The sequence below is a fragment of the Tinamus guttatus genome, unplaced genomic scaffold, assembly GCF_059628265.1.
Source record: "Tinamus guttatus ecotype Peru unplaced genomic scaffold, ASM5962826v1 Tinamus_guttatus_pri_ptg001417l, whole genome shotgun sequence".
In the NCBI taxonomy this organism is placed as follows: domain Eukaryota; kingdom Metazoa; phylum Chordata; class Aves; order Tinamiformes; family Tinamidae; genus Tinamus; species Tinamus guttatus.
The window spans coordinates 41,508-47,704 of record NW_028289951.1 but is presented as its reverse complement, the minus strand read 5'-3'; the positions used below and the strand labels follow the sequence as shown (position 1 = coordinate 47,704).

At 41.7% G+C, this 6,197-nt stretch overlaps 1 pseudogene; it reads right to left on the bottom strand.

Annotated features, from left to right (window-relative positions):
* Window positions 1-2,127: 2,127 nt before the first annotated feature.
* LOC104564658 (polypeptide N-acetylgalactosaminyltransferase 16 pseudogene) lies at window positions 2,128-3,211 on the bottom strand (annotated as a pseudogene).
* Window positions 3,212-6,197: the final 2,986 nt, after the last annotated feature.

Sequence of the window (6,197 nt, the reverse complement as noted above, 5' to 3'; positions counted from 1 at the left end):
TTCTCATCCTGTATCTATGCTTCTGTACATACAGACGAGAAGGCCAAAGATGTATGTCGACACTTTATTATGGCCTTTGCAATGTTGGGAGTGCCAAAAACTATAAAAACTGACAATGATCCAGCCTATATAGCACAAAAGACGCAAATATTCTTTCAACAATGGGGAATCCAACACATCACAGGTATCCCCCATTCACCCACAGGCCAAGCTATTATCAAATGTACACATGGCACCCTTAAGAATATGTTACAAAAACAAAAAAGGGGGAGTGTAGGTATATCCCCACAGGAACACATAGCAAAAGCTTGCTATGTGTTGAATTTTTTAAATCACTGGACAGAAGAGGGACCCCCCTATATACCAACATTTTGATTCACAGAGACAACACAAAGTTCAGGAAAAAGCCCAGGTTCTCATTAAAAACCCACAGACAAATCAGTGGGAAGGACCTTTTTCTTTAATAACCTGGGGTAGAGGATGTGCTTGTGTTTCTACAGGCTCAGGGCCAAGATGGGTACCTGCTCAATGGATTAAGCCTTTCTTATCCCAGTCATCACCATCATCTGCACCACTGTGACATCACCCACACAGCAGTGGATACCGTCCCAAGCTAAAACCTACATATGGGTAATTCTGGCCAATCAAATGGGACAGGACACATTATATTATCTAGTCCAGGAAATCCATTTGTAACCTGTCTAGTGGGACAGCCTGTTGATGATTGGCATATTTTGTTTATTGTTAACATGTCTGCTTTGTTTCTTATTATGTGTTTAACGATTGATTGATCATTTAATTAAGTCATGGCTGTTCAACCAAAAACAAATAAAGAAGGGTGAGATGTGGAGGCTCGTTCAAAGACAATAGTACCTTGTTAGCAGATAGTTAACCGCAAGGATGTCAGTCTTCTCAGCAGATGGGGGACAGAGCCGAAAAAGGAGGACTGCAGAACACCTCCCCCTGCCCTGTGTGAGGAGTGTCTTGTCAGAAGAAAAGAAACAAAGCCAGGACAACTGCGCAGGTGGCAAGATGCTGATTGGTTGTAAGCTTTGCAACACTTGTGTTAAGAAAGTATAAAAAGAAGTTGGTTTGAAAATAAAGTTGTCTCACTCTGCACCCCAGACTGAGTCTGTTTCTTCACAAGGTGCAACAAGAATAGAATATGTAACATTTAAATAAATAAATAGTAGGATAACTGATTTAAACTTTTCTTAATGCAGCTGCATGATACACTTTATGCTATTCTGCATTGTATAACTTTTCCTTTACATGCATCTCTTATAATGAAATCAAATTAAGTTAATAGGTAAATGGCAAAAGAGAATGATGAAAGACCTTTCAGTATAAAGCATCTGTGAGGCACTGGCAAACTTATGCTTCTAAAGTTCTCTTCAGCTTCATTATTACTGTTTTAATACAACTTTTTGATATGTATTTTGTACTGAAAATATTAAGGAATTATTATAAATTTTCAGGCATTAGCTTTTTTCTTGTTGAAATCAGACCTGAAAGCTATATATATATATATGTGTGTGTGTGTGTGTGTATATATATATATATATATTTTCCCTTTTGTAATGAGAGGGGGAGGAGAAGGGGGGAGAAGTAGACAAAACTTTCTAGGGCTAGCTGGAAAATGGGCTGGTGCTTCTTATTGCTCTCAGTACTGTAGATAGAGCTATAGTAGATGTTGAATGTGAAGCCTTGTATTGCTGAAACGAGGTCATATAAGGATGTTGGAAAGATGCAAGCCCTCTCCAACTAGTAACTAACTGTTACTTGGAATAAGTATTTACCCAAAGTTTCTACAAAGTCTTCCCCCTCCACCAAACAGCTGTCTTGAACAGGTTACTGTTGGTGCAGTTAAAGCTATTGGACTGAAGGTCATGGGCTCTGGATGCCACGAAAGGAATGGATGAGGAGAGCTACAAGGCAGTTCTGGTCACTCGGAGTATTGGGTTGGGTTCTTTCCTCACTCTGTGTGCCACTGTGCACAGACATCAGTTACAGAGGAGAACTGAAACCAGATGGGTTGATTTCAGCAACGCTCTTCACCCTCTCGCATCCCCAGCTTCTTCTTTGAAAAGCTCAAAACCACGAAGTGCTCAGCTGAAATGGCTTGCATCATGTGGCTTGTAGCAACTCCCACTGTTGGCCAGGTACATCTGCTTGGCAGGTGTTTGTCACCACTCTTCCAGCTTGGTTTTCCAGGCAGAGACCACTGACAAAGTGTTGAATGAAGCCACCTTTCATCTTCCACTTCTGTCTGCTGTCTTTCTGATTGCAGGCTTCCAGCATGACTTGAGAGCCAGTGGAGAAGGACGTAATGGAGAGACACTTGTCCTACTGCCTAATTAGCGGGTCACTGAATATCCACTTCTGAGTGACGGGTGGGTTGTTCACTGTCCCTTTGCAGTTTCCCGTGTCAGCACAGCATGTTGTGTCCTGCCCGAGATTCCAGGCAATTTCCTCCTTGTTTAATTATCCCTGGAATCAACTCCTTTTCAGGAACCTTGAGTTCTGGACAGACGTTCTCCAGATACCACTGGAAGGATTTACAGTTCAGCTCCACTCGCTCTGCAATGCTTCCAAATGACTTGCCAATGGCAGACAGCCGGGCCTCGTAGTAGTACTGCTTGTATTCATCCATCCACACCTCTGCCATGTGCTTGGTGTTCTTGATATAAGTTAATGCATTCCCCTCAGGAAAGTCATAGGGATGGTGTTTCCTGAACACGTGTCCCACTCAACTGCAGGGAACAATCTCCAAGCTGCCACCACATATCCATACTCGAAAGGAGAGCTCAAAATTCTCTCCTCCCCAGATGGCCATCTGTGTATAATATTTTCCCAGGTGGTTAAACCAAGATTTGTCGATCACAAAGATGCCACCTGCTATGACAGGGGTTCTTATAGACTGAGTTGGGTCTGTTCTTGACATCTTCTGCTCTATAGGAATCTGCTCCCATTTAAAGTGAAGACTCCAGTCAAATCCTCCCCTCAGGTCTGCTGATGCTGCCAGGTAGGCAAAATTATCCAGGCTGATAACATCAATGATTGGACTCACCACTTGTGTATAATCCTCTTTCACCCTCTGAAGCATCAGCTGCAGCCGCTCGCTGTTGACCTTGCAGTGACTATCCAAGAAAGTGAGGATGTCAGCAGCAGCCATCTCAGCTCCTCGCACTTGAGAGCGAATCAGCCCTTCTCAACGAGCGTTAAATCCAGCAGGTCGAGGGAGGTGATCCTGCCCCTCTACTCAGCCCTGGTGAGGCCACATCTGGAGTATTGTGTCCAGTTCTGGGCCCCACAGTACAAGAGGGATGTGGAGCTGCTGGAGAGAGTCCAGCGCAGGGCCACAAGGATGATCAGGGGCCTGGAACATCTGCCCTACGAGGAGAGGCTGAGGGAGCTGGGCCTGTTCAGCCTGGAGAAGAGAAGGCTGAGAGGGGATCTGATCAGTGTCTACAAGTACCTCAAGGGAGGCAGTGAGGAGGATGGTGCTGGCCTCTTTTTGCTGGTGGCCACTGACAGAACTAGAGGAAATGGCCACAAACTGAAGCACCAAAAGTTCCACAGGAACTTAAGGAAAAAATTCTTAACAGTGAGAGTGACAGAGCACTGGAACAGACTGCCCAGAGAGGTTGTGGAGTCTCCTTCTCTGAAGGTCTTCAAAACCCGCTTGGATGCAGTCCTGTGCCACGTGCTCTAGGTGACCCTGCGTGTGCAGGGGGGTTGGACTAGATGACCTCTAGAGGTCCCTTCCAACCTTAAGTATTCTATGATTCTATGAAAGCTATGAAATGCCTTTTTAAATATATTTTCTTCATATTGTACAAAATATCACAAATATTAAACAACCTTAACCTTGAGGAAGTTCTATTCTACAGTAATATAACACGTACTCTGCCTAATTGCCCCTCTTCTCCCACCCCCACTAGTACAGGGAGGTCAGGCAACATAGCCCTGACATAGTGGTTTCAAAGTTGGGAAAAGTAATTATCAGTAGTGCTTATCTAGCCAGATCCTATGGTGTTTTTGCAGGACGCTGTTTAAACTTGTCCTTGTATAGCAATAGCATCTTATCTTGAGTTGAATGCCACATCAAAACTGAAAAGTCTGTTTTGCTGTTTCTCTCCCAAAAAGTAGGATATCTTCATTCCTGTGAGGAGAGGTATTTTCAGTGTTTATTAATGTGATTAGATCACCAGTGACACAAATGAACCTGCATGGAAAGATACTGATAGGGTCTTACTAAAATCAGCAAAGTAGCACAGGTTGGTCTGAGGAATGAGGACATATGCCAACCTTTCTATGTAACATTAACTTTTTCATCTTTTTAGCTACAGATTTTTTACCTGTGATGCCACATCATATAGGTAGTGTGATGTCTTATGTCCTGCTGCTTATACTGGGAATAAGTATTTTCATGAATATTTACTAGGACAAGAGATCATATATTGAGAATTCAAAATCCAGACATAATGGATACTTGTAACTATATTTGGAAAGTTGGCCTAAAGCAGACCATCTAAATGGAGTACTTTTCGATTCTGTGTATGTGTAACTTAGCAGTTTGGTAGAATGTAATGATCCAAACCTGATCAGGGTTTAACTTTAGCTTTGGACTTTATTTGAGCTGAAATTTGCTCATTTTAAGATGTTCCTAATAATATACTATAGGATCCTTACTCCAAAGTCTACATTCTTATTGCTTGATGGTACAGAATACTACAAATGGACTCAACTTTTGGGCAATTGTGGTTTATGTGCTGATATGATATTCAATAAGTTTGGAAAGGCTATTTTTTCACAAGTGTAAGGACATGTCTCACTTGCCTGAATTTGTCATGCCTGGTCTCAATCAGTCAAAGTTTACTTAAGAATTTGAATTTTGACTTTTGTCATTTGTTGTCATTAATGACTAAAATTTCAGTTGTATGGCATTGCTAATATTTCTTTTTTAGCCTCAGTTTACCACTGTAACAGAGAAAATGACTCTCAGGCACTCTGTCAAAAGTACATCTAACTCCTGAAAAGTATGTTAAAAATACTGCACAAGTTTTTGTGTGTGTATTTAGTCTCTTTTTTTTTTTTTTGATTTTTACTGACAGTGGTTTGTATGTATAGTTAGTTTTGGTGGTGTGTTTTTTTTTTTTTTTTTCCTCTCTCCTTAAAGCTTGGTGAACCCTTTTGTGAGATAGCATAAACTAAGATGATACAGGACAAACATGTAGGTAAAGAGAAGCTCCCTATAGCTCAGACCACTCATGTTCAGAGATTAACACCTCCCCCTTCCCCCCCCCCACCAGATTATTTGATGATTTTGCAGTATAGACAAACAGGATGAAGTCCCACTGTGACACTTCAATTGTAACATCCCTGAGATCAGAGTATGGGTCTGATGAGATGAAAAGAAATTTAATTCATTGTTTTTCCCATTTATTCACTCTTTACAGTAGTGTGGACCTGTTACCTTTATATTGACACTGCTTAAAAAATTAAGCCAAGCCAACCTGCCTGCACACTTTTCTAGAACTGACCCTTCTGTATATGCTGATCCAGATTTTCCTTGGATGGATAGCATTTTTTTCCTGCAGCTCTGAGACTTACATTAGTAGGTTACCAGGAAGTTTGGCACATTGGGGATAGACAGCAGGTTCCCAAAGGAGCCTGTGAAATGATCTGTGTCCAGGTCTTTGGTAATGTTTCTGGGAGACCAGGTCAGACTAGATTTGAACAAGATTAGGTTAAAGTAGATTTTCCTTAGGGAGTATTTTTAAGTATCATGAGATTTATGAGGGGAAAGTAGGTTTATGACCCTGGGAAAAATCTTGATCCCTGTCAGTCAGGTTACATCCTTCAGTGTTAGATGAAGACTGAGGTGGTTCCTTTGATATATCAGACTATTCTGACAGACAATATTCACATTGATTTGTGTATTTTTGCTAGCAGCCCACCTTTTGATTAACTGTATTGCTCACAGACAATAAGCCAGACAAATCTGCACAGTTTGCAGTTCTTCAGCTCTAGTCTCATGCATATCTGATGATAAAGAGGTGACTTGGGCCATCACATGTGGATGTCACCCTAACTGGAGAAAACTTTGGTTTCCAAGTGCATAGTTAAGCAGGCACATCTGTGGCAGGCTAAGGTTAATACAAAAGATATGCTAAATGTAGGGCTTTGGGCTG